The following is a 16,957-nucleotide window of genomic DNA, read 5'->3' on the forward strand; positions in this document are numbered from 1 at the left end:
ATCCAAAGATCAAAAGCAATATAGCTTTTCACAGGGTTTTAGGATCCCCTGTTGAACTGAACCAAGGACACCATTTGATCTTTATGTATTCCGATGTGGTGGAGGACAACCTAGTGGAACACACCTCCGTACCGTTACTATGTGTCATTCCTTTCAAAGTGGATTCTACCACAACCAATGACCAGGAGGGTGGAAACACTTATCAGGTTCTCCCCGAATTCGTATATCCTCACTATTTAACCGTCAGTAAGTCTTATATTGACACTGTCAACATTGCTATAAAAAGAGATCTGGGACAAAATATTCCATTCTCCGAAGGGAGAGTCACGGTGAAACTATCCCAAAAACGATTCTTTAACGAGTTGTAAGTCATGTATCCAGTGTACCAAGGCATCGCTCGACAGCGAGGACATGGCTTAGGAGATAAGCTGAAATCGGCCTTTCGTTCGGTGACCCCGGTTCTGAAACGTATGGTGACACAAGGATTGCACGCTTTGAAAGATGCCGCATTGACGCACGACAAGAATTTATCCAAAATGGCACCATGGACAATCAAAACCCCAAAGAAGTTTTCGTGAGAGCATGCAAAAAGGTCTTGCTTCAAACGGGCAACGACATTTTGGGCCGATGAGGAAATCCCATAAATGCCCTACCGAGTCAGGCATTCCTGCTTCCCTGACGCCACAGCAATGACAAGGCAGAAAGAGACAACGATGACACCCTTCCAGAGGAATTCACACCCATGGCGCTAGAAAGACCAAGAAAAGAAGAACCGTCCGAGACTTAGACGTTTTTGATTAAGAAACAGAAAGAAAAAAGAAAGAAAGAAAATAATGCACCACCACCCACCATGATCACGATGCAAGAATCTCAACTGGTCGAATTTCATACCGCCTCCTCTGTCAAGGACTCAGGGTCAACTCCCAGGGAGTGTGAAATCAAAGTACAGCCCGAAGATTACATCGATCTGAATAGTAGTTACTTGTAATTGAAAGTAAAAGGGATCAAAACATCGACTGACGGTCCCGATATAAAAGACGAAGATAAAGTAGTACCAGTCAACAATTTCATGCATTCCTTGTACAGTGGAGTGGATTTCTGCTTGAATAACAAACTGGTCAGTAGCAGCATGGACACTTACCCTTACCGAGCGTACTTGGAAAATATATTGACGTACGGACATGAAGCCAAGAACATTCATCTAGATGCTTGTGTGGCACGGAAACCTGATACAGGAGGCAAAGTCAACGATACCGATTTGATTAACAGTCGACGAAGCAAAATCAAAGGATCCAACAAAAATTTAGAACTGATGGATCATTTGCATTTAGACTTGTGGTTACAAGAGAAGTATTTGCTGAACAATGTGAATGTCCGTGTGAGAATGAATCGTAGCAGTGCCACTTTCCATTTGATAGTTGAGTCTGCCTATTACAGAACAGTCAATCAATAAGCCAGACGTTACGTACGACGTGTGGAAGTGTTACCTAAAGTAGGAAACAACATCAGTCACACTTTGAGCAAAACGACCACCAAGTATCCAATACGACGCGTGGAAACCACTGGGTAGCTGTCTACTTCCCAGAGGAGGGTTGTGTGGAGTATTTTGATTCGTGTGGATCGCCACCTTTGGAAGACGACCTCATCGACTTTATTGGAAGAAATGCCCAGATGACACGATTCAATAATTTGAAATTACAAGGCACAGATTCCATGGTGTTTGGACAATATTGTGTGTATTGTGTGTATTGTCTTCATCAACGCAGTCTTGCATGTTCTTTAGAACAGTAAGTAACTTTTTTTGATCCTCATTCTTCTAAAAACGATGGCAAAGTAGATAGATGGTTTTGTGACCTTCATGGTGTCTATGAATTGTATAATTCCTTTTATTTATTAAATACATGTGCTCAGATTTTGTTTTTTGTGTACAACGATACCCGAGGGTGATTTATGTATATTGTACAATATTTTGAAATAGTGAGTTCGGTTTATCCTATTGCTTTCAATGGGAAAAACCGAATGCTTCCAGCGTACAGACAATGTATGACGACTTCGACTGTGTATAAATGAGTCACCGTAAGATTAAATCTTCACATTACGGAACGTCTTGTCAGTGAGCTGTCTCCTTTAAGGACTTTCACATTTTCAGAGCCGACCCGAGTTATCACAGAATGATCAGAGTGATCGGAGTGGTCGGAGTGGTCAGACTGACAAGAGTGACCAGAGTGACCCGAATGACCCGAGTGATCACAGAATGACCAGTGCGGTCGGAATGGTCGGAATGACCCTAAAAACCGTAGCGATCCGAGTTATCGGAATTATCGGAGTCGACGTGGTATCAGCTGCAGAGCTAACCATAGAAGTCGATCAAAGCAGCTGTGAAGCTGAACCACAGCAGTCGCAGAGTCGAGTAAACAGTGTTGCTGGTCGGGTGATCGGGCGTTGCTGACCAAAATTGGTGGGCGCCGATTGCTTGATTGACCAACCTGAAATATTAACGGCTTGATTGGCCAGTGTGACTGGTAGCCGATTGTGCTGGTGACGGAGTGTGTGGATATTATATTTGGGTTTGTATGCGTTCGCGTACGTTACCATGGATAGTATATTTTCGTTTTTTTTTTTATATTCCCTCTGTGTGGATAGTATATTTTGGGTTTGTTTGAAAATAGAAGAAACCCAAAGGCCCTTTTTAAAGACCACCCATATGTCTAGAAAAGATCTGCTTTCTTGCCTAATTTTTAAGTGGGTTGCATAGTAGTTGTTTGTGTGATAGAGTGATGTTCATCAATCTCTGTCTATGTGCTATATATGTCTATGTCTCTATTCATTTGTTTCTACCTAGGCCAGTGTTCCGCCCAATTGAGGTCAACCCTTTGCTACATTGTTACCAATCTCCAGTACCATGATGTCACCTCACCTGTTCCATTCATGTTGTCCCTATACAAAACCCAACCTTTTTTCTTGTCCATATAGTGGCGCGGGGGATAGTCTTGTAATGCTAATTCCATTGTGACTAAAGTGGCCCCATTCACTACTTATAATAGCATGTGAAGAATGTTTGTATGCGTACGGTTAGGAAACATCCAACATACGGATCATCCAGCTTAGAAAACGACTTGCGCCCGTTTGAAGAACGGAAAAGATTTGAACAGAACTTTAAGACAAAAAAACTATCAGGCAACACGCAAGTAGCATATGAGAAAACAATTTATCAGTGGTGTCAAATTATATTGAGGATGTTGAAAATGTAGCTATTTAAATACAAATCAAGAAAAATGTACGATTCGTCATTCACGTCTATGTTCATAAGTATTAGTTGGTATAGTATTTTGATAGTTATTTACATTGTCACGTGTCACATAACAGATTCATACTGACCAATTAAATATTGCATGAGCTTTTACATCTTATATGGTCATTTCTTTAATAAGTTAAAATAGCATTTGAATTTTATACAAATTCAAAGTGTTCCTAAATTCAATATATATCACTATAGTAACAATTGTGGACATTTTCAATGCTGATGTTTTACCTTATTTTTATCATTTTACCAGAGTACACACATTTTATGTTGTAAACAGTTTTTAAGAGATTAATAGCATATGGTCTAACATAAAAATGAAGTTTCAAAAAAGCTAAGATCTTTCTCTTGGACAAATTGGACAGACAGGCAAATAGTGACATTCATTACCAATTTATTTTTAATCACCAAGGTTAAGCGTTACATTAGAACGTGTTATATTCTTCAAAATATACAGTACCTACTGTGATTACTACATCACGCTTTCTGGTGATAGAATACTAGGTTAATAACGAGACGTCAGATGAAAGAAGTAAAGAAAGTAACATATGCAAAACATGACCAAAATGGATAAGAATATCAAACAAGAAAACAACATGACATCACATGAGTATTTAAGTATTTAAATTAAAACCAAAATGTCTGCAATATTGACGTAGTTACAAAAAAATCTTTTTAGCTACACACTTTGGATGTAAAAAGATTAACTCTTTACAAGTTTGATTTATACAGATGTTAGATGCTTCTGATAAAAAAAAATACAACAACAACAACAACAAATACAAACAATAAATGGATAAAAAAACTAAACGTGATATTATGCATGAACAATCTTTCGGATGCGAAATAAAACGCCCGAGATACATTCCGGTTGTTTCGTTCCATTGGTCTTAGACCAGAAGAGCTAACGGCTGACATGTAATCGTTTGCCCTTCATCAATCTGTTCGTTAGCGCAAGTTGCTGCTACCACTTACTAACATCTTCAATGATTTGCACGAAACACACGTTTATGCATCTTTCTAATTGGTCTTAAATGAAAACTTATATTTAACGACCAACAGTAAAGGTTTTCCTATGGTAAGTCATGTTGGCTTGTGGATTTCATCACAGTAATTTCTACAATATATAGTTGGTCCAAAATTAAAATGTTGCTTCTTGGTTACATACATACATACAGACAGACAGACAGACAGACAGTCATACAGACATACATAAATACACACATTGGTCTTGTAATTAAAAGGACACGTATTGTTACCAGTTGTATACAGATTCCAATTTTGTGTCTTTCTTTTTATTTTGTCAGACTAGATACTGATAATTTAAAACTTCATCCTAACCAGCCACTGCCAACATTTTCTTTAATGTGCATGTTGCCAGTGCAAACAACTTCACCGTATGCCCGTCCCTCTCTGAAAAGTGCATACTAACTGTAGAGCGCCACCAAAATAAAACACACATTTACATCTCTTCTATGATCGTTACAATTTCAGCCCAAGCAGTCACTGCAATATTCAAAAGTCTTTGTTAGTTTTCTTTAGTATCGAAGTGTACAAATTAGGACCTTGTCAGAATCCTGTAATCTGCTTTTTAATTGGCTGATATAAATGTAGTACGAACATTATTGTTGAGACATATTGTCAGCTTTCGCAGAGTAGAAAACAAACTGTCTTTTCGAACTATAATCCAAATGCCGATCTGGAGAAGGGTGCAGACTCATTGATTAGACACAACCTATTTTACTTGGGTGCAATACAAATTAAGCATGTTAAATACAAAACTTCGTGTACTTATTGTCAAATATTCACAAAATAGTTGAGATATAAATTTGATGAAGCGTCCGTATTCATTATATTTACATATTTACATAATATTCGCGATATTTTGTCTGTAATACTATCAGAACAATAAACACGCCAAAGAATGAATTGCAATGACGAATCTGCAAACTACACTTTTCTATATCACCAGATATCAAGCAGTTGTTCGTTATTAGAATTCCAATCGGTCGTTAAGCAATCTCGATAATACCACCGTCTGATTCAAAATACGTAACTTCACCCATCATGCTAGCTTGCAAACAAGGAGAATGCCTGCCCCCAAAATGGCTCGACACATCGACAGTTTACACTAGTAAAAAAGTTATACATTCAGTTTGTGATAATTTCATTATTTATCTTCCCATTTGCATGAATAATTTTAATATAAACAAAAATGTGTCTCAAATGAAAATAACAAGCATTTATGAAGAAACAAATAAACGTTAAAGAATATACTATGAAAATTAGTAGGGCTGATTATCTTGATTCTGGCGATTCGTCAATTTCCTCCAAGTCAAAGATTCGAATATCTCAAAATTTATTGTATTAAAAGTCATACAAAAACGTAATAATGAAAAATCATCATGTAAAAGGGAAAACCTTGATTAATACACAGACCAAGTATGGATGTTCTATTTAGCTTACTTACTCAACTACATAGATATTTAGGCTACTTGAATCAATCTTACCACATATGTAAACCAATCACCATCTGAGGCATATGCTTATAAGAAAGAAGTACATAAACTTATATGAAGCTATTTGATTCACATGTCAAATCGATCAATTCTCCTAGCTACAAGATATTGTATTCAGTTTGAAGTATTAGTCTCCCCTAATTCAATGACTTCTATATAACTTATGTTGTAAATTAGAAAGACCGACTTGTCCATTCTATAAATACGTTTTCTCTAATCAATGCAAGACCACATATCCCGCAACATTCTGTCTATCAATCGCACATCTGCATGGTTTCTCTTCATCAACTTTCCGTACCGTCAGCATTCATAGTTCAGAGTTCAGAGACAAAAACAATACAACTATCCCCTAACATAACGAACTATTTTTACTACGCCACCTAGGGCCAGTAAAATCTTGGTTTCGAGCCACATTTCGCCTGTAAAACTGCATCACATTTCCAAACTGTAAAACTGCATCACATTTGCAAACATGGCGATATAAACGGTATCTGCAGAGTCCCCCTTCTTGTTCATTCCATTGTGTAGTGTACCAGTCTCCAACCATATATATGGCACATGCAGTCACACAACCAATGTACACCATTAGATTTTAATTGGAAATATGGAACGACAGGGACACTCATGGGGCTCTGACCTGAATTCAACAAACGTAAACCATGGCATCATGGAAACTCACTAACACTTCACTCCGTGACGTTTGATCCTAGTAACTGGCTAATTATTTCGGGCTAAGGAACATTTCCACAGGGCCGAGTTCCAATAATCAAACAAGTAATCAAAACAATCTAAGAATTCCTTAAAACGGGGCACTATAACCAAATGCGCATACTACAAATTTATTACAATATCCATTATTGACAGATCTTACCACTTTAACATTGCAACATATTCGTATTATCTCTTTTACCATCGCAACTTAAACTAGTCAGGCCTATTCATGTCAACAATGAATTAGAGCTGTTTTTCAATTTTACTGATGAGCGAAGTTTTGGTAGCTAGGATGACAATGGCCAAGATAATAAAGTAATCCAATAAACAAACTATTATGTTTAACGGGTAAACCCAGAGGTTGTCGTGACTAATACAATATCATGGATTCAGCGGTGAGTAAAGTAAAATATTTCGATCGAGGTTAGAGGAAGACGTAATACAGCCAATAGGAATATAACCACCACGCATTTTAGGCACACTTGGTAAATACTGAATGAGAAAAAAGGAGAATTATTCAAGTATGATTTTAAATTTAGAAAGAAAAGGGTTAAACTGCACTGATTCTGTATGACACATGTGAAAAACTAATAATGAAGCCTTGTGAAAGGCAACTGCCGATGGCAGAATGGGTTAGAGGGTTGATCAAGTTTGAACAGTTTTACAGCCTGCAGTTATAAGTTTCAATCCTAACGTTCAGAGATATCGAAAAAAAAATAAAATAAAATAAAATAAAGAAAAAATAAAAAATAAAAATAAAATACAGCAGCAAGACCAACAAAACTACTTGGTTCTTACACTTGCGTAGCCGTGAGATAAAATATGCACAGTCTATTGGATAACTTTCGGAAAATAAATTACAACATAAACGAAAGTCTCAACTAGAATATAGCCGTATCATGCAGAACAGGGCAGCTACGAGCCTGGCCCCTAAAATATAACCTATAGCTAGCTACAAAATGTACATTATATATCATGTTTAATATACTAGTATCTCTGGTGCGAAAATATGTAGTTTTGCCCAACAATGTTATATCTAATAACCAAGACGTCATTATTTACTGTCAAACCTCCACCCGAAATTTCTTGCCATTAGCTCTGGAACAGGTTTGGATTTATTTTCAAACACCGTTAGGATATAAACATTCGACATGTTTCATAATGTGGCCAAAATTTCTATTTTGTCTCCAACAAATGTACATATTTTCAGCGCAAATCCCACTGGAACTCATTTTTGAAAATCGTTCTCTTAATTAAACGGTACCAGACAATTGATGTTTAGAATAGCATGACGGTTACAAACGCAATGCTTGCAGACAGAAGGTACAAAGATCTCGATGGCACACCATCACACGCGCCTTTTGATAGTGCTACAGTTGTGTTTGAAGTTGTTCCAGTGGTGGCTTGGGCTGTGGAGGGTGTAATCGAAGTGGATGCAGCAGCACTTGTTGCTACCTGGGATGTTGAAGACGTGGACGCTGTTGCATTCGTCATTGCGGTAGATACTGAAGTAGTGGAGTTTGATTTTGAAGTAATGCTCAAAAGAAGCACTGAAAAATAGAGTTATTCTTGTGGTTAGTTTGAGTAGTTTTAATTTGGTTTTTAGAATTAATCTTATTTGTATTGTAACAGTTGTACACATGATGCGCTTTTATACCATAATTATTTATTTGAGGAAAGGAAAAAAACACGTTATGACAGAAAATTTAGACTGGTTTTACTTAGCGCTGCCTTTCTCTCCGTTCATTTCATTTTCCGTCTTCTCTAGGGTAAAACGGGTTCTCTCCGAGATAATTCCAATCTCCAATGTTGTCAATTAATAGGGCATGACTAGTTGACCAATCACAACTTGATATAATAAATAAATAAATAAATAAATAAACAAATAAATAAAGCTTCAGATATTAGGAAATCATTTTTAAACTGACACCTCGATTTAATGAGATCGCGGACATGTCCTCGTTTTTGGAGATTGTATTGACTTGCATGTAGTGAGCAGCGTCATTTAGTCGCAAAACAGAGAACATATTCAATTCATATTTGTTGGTACATTTTCTTAGAAGTGTATTTCGGCTAACTGAGTGAAAATCAATGAAAGTTAAAATTCTTTTTTGGCGTGGCGTTAAATCGTCAGAGATATGGAGCGATTGCTATGCGGAACGGGATTGCAGTGATATTTGAAAGTAAAGATTGTATTACATGAAATGGCTACATACATTGTACCACCCGTTTAAGCCTAACATTTGACCAATTGTCTGTATCAAGAAATAACGTAGTCGACGAGACACCATGGAACCTTATATTCCACGCATGTGATTTTCACAAAGGATGGTCATCAGTCTACCACTAAGATTAGGAAAGTGTAAACTTCAGGATTCATACATTCTTTTTTATAGCTATGGTAGGTTTAACACAAATTTATCATTTAAATTATTATTATTATTATTATTAATTTATTTGCATTTTGGAAGCTACCGGTTATCCACGGTTACACGATTTTTAAAAATGTGTTTTATGTAATATTCCATTATTTTCTTGTTCTTCTGTAGGTACGTGTTTGAAATATTCTGTCTTAATCATAGTGTACCTGGTTGCTATTGATTTACAATCAGCAGTTCGTAATGTATCTTCTCCCTTTCTAATTATGTTTATGTACTCTTTTCCCTTGTAAACGTGCTTCTAAAATGCATGCTGTACGTTGCAGTTCGCCTCTTATTTATTATAATTATTTTCGTATGCACAAAGTCAGGTTTTTTCATGCAAAATAAATTCGCCGGTTTTATATATTTTGTAATTTTAAACGTTGTTTGGAATCGGTGTTTTTAAAAATTTATAATTAGTTAATTCTTCATGTGTGATAAAAGTAATGTTTATATCTGGCGTGTGCCACCTGTGGCCCGCGAGCCAGATCCGGCCCCTGACTTGGTTTTATTCGCTTATTTACATCAGGAAGTTAGACATGCCGAATTTATATTAATATGTATTTCCCGTTGTATGACAAGCTCGCATTTGCACGTCATGTGAGTAATCTGATTCCCAATTAATATGAGATTAAATAAAAGATAACAATTATTATTAAATATAATCAGGAGTGTAACCAAGCTCCCTATTTTCGACATAATTAAATCAATCTCGGTATATGGGGGCGTGTTAGATCACAAGGCCTTGTAGGTCAGTAGGATATTGCTTTGGCTCCAGTATCGCAGTACCTTGTTTCGGCGACCTGTATGAAATCTTTTTTCTTATACAAGACAACATCCATAAACGAATTTGCTTGAATTTATTTGAAAAGTTAAATATTCTATCGTACTTGAATAATTTAATAATTTGTTTCCTTTCTTGTGGTCTTTCTCTCTCTCTCTCTCTCTCTCTCTCTCTCTCTCTCTCTCTCTCTCTCATGATAGTTCTAATTACAATTAATACGGGAATATTGCTGTTTGAACTGATGATGACTTGCCGTAAAGAATAAAGCCCTAATTATTGGATTAAAATATGTATTTACATTTAGAAATCTATTCACGGAAAGAAAGAAGGAGGAATACATTAATGTGCACCGACACAACCCATCGAGAAAAAAATGTACATCAAGTTCTTTTTTACTATTTTGGGGTGGAAGGTGTAAACATATAGTGGTCAGTTGTAAAGTTTTACGGATGTAGGATAAAACATGTTTAGAGGTGAGGGTGGGTGGGTGCGCTCCCTCCCCTATGTGGGGCGCCCATGATGGAATCTATTTGTGGAAAATTTCTGAAAACAATCTGTATGAAATGCTTTTCTGTATAATGTATATAAAAGACGAATCGAAATATTATTATTATCGTGTGCAGTGCGTGCTCAGCCATTTAACAATGTCATCAACAGCAAGGTACAGAGCTTGCAGTCCAAAGAGGAACCTTGTCAGTGGACAGTTGTTCACAATGTGTGACATGGTCTGAAGAGCTCCACGGCAACAAGAAGAGTTAGTGGCCTGACCCCATGCGACAAAGTTGACTGCACAAAGACCCTGTCCTGTCCGAAAACGGTTCAGTATGGTCCACAGATGACGTGGAAGGTTGAAGCCAAGAGGGCAGACAGATGGCTCAGCCACGAGGGAGCTGTTTACAACATCTATTGAAGACCACTCGACACTCCATGCCGAAATAGCTCTCATATTCTCCGGCAAAGGATCTAACCAGATTGGGCGTCTCGAAGTCAAGCGGAATGCTGGATGTGAGGTGATGTCCATGTACAGTGGAAGTTTCACACTGGCATAGACCTTAGTCAACCCTTTTGTGGTTGCTTCCTGACGACGCAGCTGTGGAGGAGGAATGTTGCTGAGTACCGGCATCCGTCGTAAAGGAGTAGGACGCAGTGTTCCAGAGATTATGCGCATTGTTTTGTTGAGCTGGACATCAATTAACTTAGAGTGGGATGGTCGAGCCAGACAGGACGCAATACTTGGCTGTCGATTAACTAAGGGCCAGTGCACTAGCGCCCCAAGTTGAGCCAGCCAATTTGGGGAGTAGGTTGTTTCGAGTGCTAAGTTTTGCTGCAGTTTTCTTCAGGTGATTGTAGAATGTCAGTGATCTGTCCAGAGTCACACCGAGGTATGTTGGTGTCGGGTCGTGTTTTATTTGTTGATCATTGATTCGCTCACGGTTCGCATTTGCATTGTTAAGGTGGAAGACGCTGGATACTGTCTTTGTTGCGCTTGGCTGTAGACGCCATTTCTAGATCAGTACACCCTCAAGCTCAGCAAATGAGCGACTTTGGGTTTCGAGAGCAATGTCACCTGTATACATGAACTTGCGCGACTGTGTTACAGGTAAGTCATTGCTATAGACATGAAACAAACTTGGAGGAAGAACAGACCCTTGATACGAATGCTACGATGGCACAGTACCAATAACTTATCCTTAGTTTTAAAAAATGTTCAAGAAATGATCTTGACATAAGGGAAGAGGGCATACAAGTATGTCATCGCATTTATTATATGAAGACATTATAAGGACTCGATTTAGACTTGGCCTTTGCAGAAAACAAAAAAGAAAATACAAACAGAACACGAGCTTAGTTACAACATGAAGACTATGTTCCACAGGATTCCATTTGAATGATACCCTCTCACATATATTTTGTTAACCGTACATTCTCAAACCTTTGAATTTACGATATTGACGGTCAAATATTAGATATCCTTTGACTTTATTGTATATTGACGGTTAAAACGTAAAGAAACAACAATTTTGATAGCACACTACACCAAGCCAAGCTGCCGATAAAACGGATAAGAAACTTGCCTATCACTTTGGTCCAACCGCCAGGGCTTTGCCGCCACCAACCCTCTCCACCCCTTTGATCGGCACCAGATCAGTAAAGGAAAGATCAAATGAGTTCATGCTGCTTGATGAAAAGAAACTTGGAAATATTTCAGCCGAGAGTACAACATCTCAAGTCATGTCGCCACCTGTATTGATCGTTTTAAGTGTGTGTGATGTGCACCAATCTCGCTTACCGAAAGTGTTATCTTCGTACAAAATTTGCAGTTGGGTATCCATTACAAAGCAATTGGGGGTGGGTTGGTGGCGGTGAGTGGCTTCAGTGGTATAAAGAGTTCATCGTTACAGATCACTGCCATCTCACCTCTGTCTGCATGGGTTCGTGTCTTAGATTCAGCCAGTCTGGGTATGTGAGAAAGCTTGCAGTAGCTTCTGTTGGGTCGGTTGTTCTTTCCGGGGTTGTCGCGGGTTCATTCTCCATCATTTATACTGGCCGCCATGTACGGCCTATCCTGTGCTGAAAAATGGCGTTAAACCCTACAACAATAACAACAACATAGCAATGGAAACCAAAGCGGTGTCGGGTGACACAGACTACATTCATCAGACGTCATTGGGTAAACAAGACACATGAACGTGTAACGGTAACTACTATAATATTTCTGAAGTGTTTTTCTGATCATTGGCGGAAAGGCCAGAATATTTCCTATTGACATTAGGCATATACTCTAAGCCTCGCTTTAAATCAATGAGACAATGCGATAAAGTGATTGACCTTCGAATGTTTCAATAAAAACAGTATTTTTGTATATTTCTCCATCATACAAAAATAATATTTAACATTGATTTGTAGTCTAAAATGAATAATGTTTACCCTTAACAAACATTTAATGGCAAGTTGTTGTAAAAGCAATTTGCCGTAGTCAAAATCTCTCTCTCTCTCTCTCTCTCTCTCTCTCTCTCTCCCACACACAGTTAGTAAAAACGTTTAAGTGAAAGAATTAAAATCTACATCTGCAAAAATAAAAAAATAAAAGCATATTTAATAACATAAGAACAAATGAAGTCCACTATGTAACCTTCTCAGAATGTGGTGTATTTTCCACAGTCTGGACAGTGAATTCTTTTTGGTTTGCAATAATCTATCGGTGTTTATCAAGCAGTGACAGGTATGTTACAGTCTTGCGGCAAAACCAAACTATCTATTTTAATCCGTCTCTGTACAATTATTTATACACCCACCTAGTTAGATTATAAAATATCGACAGCATTAGGAAACTATACATTATTTTCTTGTAAACAAAACTTTGCTTTGTTAATCAATGATTATTATCTCCACGCTTTAATTATCCTCTGTCTATTGATTATCGAGATGCATTGTGTGATTTATTTTTTAAATAGGATATTTTAGTCTTTCAGTTAATTAGTTAATTGCTAAATTAATGATCTTTTAGTAAATAAATAATAAGTTGTTACCTATTACAAAGAGGGCATCTTTTACACCCCAATTCAGCTTGCCAGCAGAAGTCTCCATCTAGAAAGACAAAAAATAAAAATAGTTGAATAAAGTCGTAATGCCTATTAGATAAAATTAAAAATCTGACGATAATTATTTTTCCAAATTGACTAAACCTAATAATTGTCAGATAAATAATCGTGTGGGCAATGATGCTTTTTATGCCATCTCTCTGCCATTAAAACAATAAAAACTGCATCTATCAAATAACAAAATACCTTCTATCACGGAAACAAAACCACTGTCCTCCATGCAAAATTAAATATTGAGTACTGAATATAAATTTTCATCTTGTATTATCATCGCTTGCCATCACGATCCTCACTGTCGTCATCGAATTGCTCTCTTCATCAAATTCATGGACATAAAGCATATTACCGCCATCAACACTAATGGCAAAAACGGCCGAAGCTGAAATGTCCATTATAAATCACTGAAATTAAATGGTTGTCCAGTAATTCTTGCAGGTGCGGCAACCTTGGTTCGACACCAGAACCGCAGAAATAAAAACCAAGTGGCAAAACCAAGTCAGCATTCAAGTTGTATAATTTATTTATTTTACGTGAATTTTACAAGAAATTCATGGGGCCCCCGGGTGGCTGAGTTGTCTAATGCGCTCTCCTTTACCGATCACTCCCATCTTACCACTGTCAGGGTGGATTCGAGTCTTGGTCAATGGATATATTAGAAAGCTTGCCAGTAGCTTCCTGTGGGTCAGTGGTTCTTTCTAGGGTTTTCCCGGGTTATTCCTCTACCAGTTATACTAGCTACCATGTGTAACCAATCATGCACTGAAAAATGGCATTAAACAAAAAACAACAGCAAAATAATAAGAAGTTCATGAGTGCGTTTGATGGTCAAGAAGTTTGCGCTATTTGACTGGTCTTAGACATGAAGAAAAGATGCACATCTGAAGCAACACAGACTCTTGGTTTGATAGCCAATGATCCTTGCATATACAGGCTGCGGGATTGAACGTAGAGCCGCAGAGTATCAAAGGAAGTTTCCATCAAAATGAGTAATAATAGTAGTAGTAGTCGTACAAATATAGAAGTAGTAGAGACAGCTGTATTATATTAGTAATACAGATAGCTGCAGCAGTAGCAAACGTAGCAGCAGCAGTAGTAGTAATTCTCACAGTTATGCCAGTTGTTAATAGTGAAGCAACAAGAAATATATAAAAGGCAGAATGGAAATATTCATTTCATTAGGGAAGGAACATGAAAGAAAATGTTTACTTACATTTTTCCCCTCTTGTCGAATTTAAAACTTTATAAAATTGTTCGAATATTAAAATTGTGTTTAATATTTTCTTTACCCGACTGAACGGAAATTTCGAAATACCCGATTTATAATCCGAAATATTTAAGCGATATACTTTGCATATTTGATATATACTCGTCTGGTATTTGCTGATAAAAGAACCAATGGGAACGTTGATATCTGACTACATTAATCGTAAACATTTTCTCTACAGTGTTTACAACATTATCTCAGTTACTTTAACTTTTTAGATTGAACTTGTTGATACGTGTGCTCGATGTTCGCCTACCATAAACACCGTGTGTACCTGGTAATTTTTTTTATCGTAGGGTTTTCATTTATAATTAAAAAATCTAAGCATGACGATAAGTTTTTTGTTTAACAGGGAACTATCATTATGTTAGGGATTCAAATTGTCAGCTTCAAGGGCCTGAAGGGGACTTAAAGGCGGATTTAGGGGTTACAAAATTGTATGTGGAAAACGGTCCTTTCTATATGACCTTGACATGAATTTGTGCCTTAGTATTACATCATGTATTTATACTATTCCTGGAATTTTAAAATAAAAATGTATATTGCCTGAGCGTTTAATGTAAACAGCAATACGGCAAATATATTGTAAAGGTGTTTTAACAACCGACGAGTTTCTCTCCACTGGAATAGTATTTACAGATTAGAACAATTTGGCAATAATGAGAGAGAGAGTGAGAGAGAGAGAGAGAGAGAGAGGGAGGGAGAGAGAGATGTAATTCTAAAGTAAGGGAGTTTTTAATTCATACACGAAGGCCATATGTTTATTAAACAATTGGAATGTCGGTCAAATGATACGCAAAATGTACACTTTAACACAAGTTAGTAAAAATAATGGTTTCTAGGGATGTCAATCGTTTCGTAACCAGATCGTTTCGTTTTGAATCCGGGATGTTTTGTTTTGTACAAAAGTTACTACTTATTATTATGGAGTTGAACTTTTAATTTTGATATACAAAAGGTGTTAGAGGAATTATATATTTTTGCACAACTAGTAGCAAAATATCCAGGAATCTGATAGTACCTAATGAGATACTGGAAGGCTGTTCCAGTCTTTATTTGTATATAAATCTAAGTGGCGAAAATGGAACCGGGTACAGATGGGTGATTAAGAGGAATTCTGCCTGGTACAAACTAGTTATCAAACAGGCTTACAGCTCCTGGACAATGGTTGGTTTTCTATCGCAAACTGCACCAGTTCCAAGTCTTGTTATCTTTGGCTTTTGACAGTATTGGAATACCCTTCGCTGGCATTAAGCTTGCGTTTACTACATTTTTGTTCCCAGCTGTACAACGTGGTAACTAGTAGGGCATTAGGATCAATACCGTCTGTAAGACCTTCCATGGAACTGTCAGCGAGTCTTCACCAACACGCAGTGGTATTTGGAACAACCGGTTACTGATGTCGAACGTGTTGTCGACTACAAAGTTGTCTGCCCGTGGGTCTGAGTCCGATTCGATGTCCTGGAATATCTGTTTGTTGCGGGTGACCTGAACCTAAGGACCTAGGAGACACCGGCTGGTCTAAATTTAAGGCAGCACAATGACAGGCGTGTAAAGTATAATGAAAGGGGTACAAACATAAAACTATACAAAAATAATGATCCTAAAGACCATTTACCTACTGACAATAAAAAACAGAATGTTTAACAAAAATTAACGGAGTCGCAACTATCGCGCTTAGGCTACACACCTTTGGAATATAATACTTAGCTGTTCACAGGTTTAATGCAGATGTTGGATGGTGTTGATAGTTAAAAATGCATGAACACACCTCAGTGTAGGACAAGTCGTGCTATCGATCCCGTTTGGTCGTTTGAAACTTACCGCTTGGCTGACCAGTTCGACATCTAGGGCCAGCCGTCTGTGCACAATCTTTCTGGAGGCTTCCATCGCGTGGAGCTGTAAGTTATACCACCTGATACTTGGTCTTTTCAAATCTCGGTGAGGTACTTTTCAAGTTGCCGAAACAGGTCCTGTGGTATCCAGATGTGACCGCAGGCATGCGACTTGATTACGTCAGCCGCAATCCATTTCGTTTGTGTCCAAGCAAGAGGGACTCTCCTCGAGGAGACGGAATACCCCTAACCTGTGATGGTCGCTGAGTATGGTGGCCATGATATGCCAGAACACTTTTCTTCTGGAGACACTCTGGGTATATTTCGTGTCGTTATTCCTTTCCATGCGTCTTCACCTTGACTTTCTTGATAATGGTACTGACGGAGTACGGGATCAAATACCACTTGGTGCGTAGGCCCACCATTTCAGTTAGCTGGATATCGTCGCATTCGTCATTAAACTTTGCTAAAACATTCATAATGGCGTCGCTTCGAAAGAGGTGTCCACGTGGGTTGTCGCT

The 16,957-nt window shown here is 37.8% G+C and overlaps 1 protein-coding gene across 2 annotated transcripts in view; it reads right to left on the reverse strand.

Annotated features, from left to right (window-relative positions):
• LOC149798037 (uncharacterized) overlaps nt 1-14,686 on the reverse strand; it is a 120,986-nt gene extending 106,300 nt beyond the window's left edge. Inside the window, exons 1-3 of one of the 2 annotated variants that reach the window (XR_016421949.1) lie at nt 14,548-14,686; nt 13,266-13,323; nt 3,676-8,081 (exon numbers count right to left, since the gene is read on the reverse strand). The gene's annotated coding sequence lies outside the window, so the exon portion shown is untranslated. Of the gene's footprint in view, nt 1-3,675; nt 8,082-13,265; nt 13,324-14,547 lie in introns of those variants that run through there. The other variant, XM_089963127.1, reaches the window with a different exon arrangement.
• Nucleotides 14,687-16,957: the final 2,271 nt, after the last annotated feature.

The sequence above is a fragment of the Sinohyriopsis cumingii genome, chromosome 6 (assembly GCF_028554795.1).
Source record: "Sinohyriopsis cumingii isolate HCF-2022 chromosome 6, ASM2855479v2, whole genome shotgun sequence".
NCBI classification, from domain to species: Eukaryota; Metazoa; Mollusca; class Bivalvia; order Unionida; family Unionidae; genus Sinohyriopsis; species Sinohyriopsis cumingii.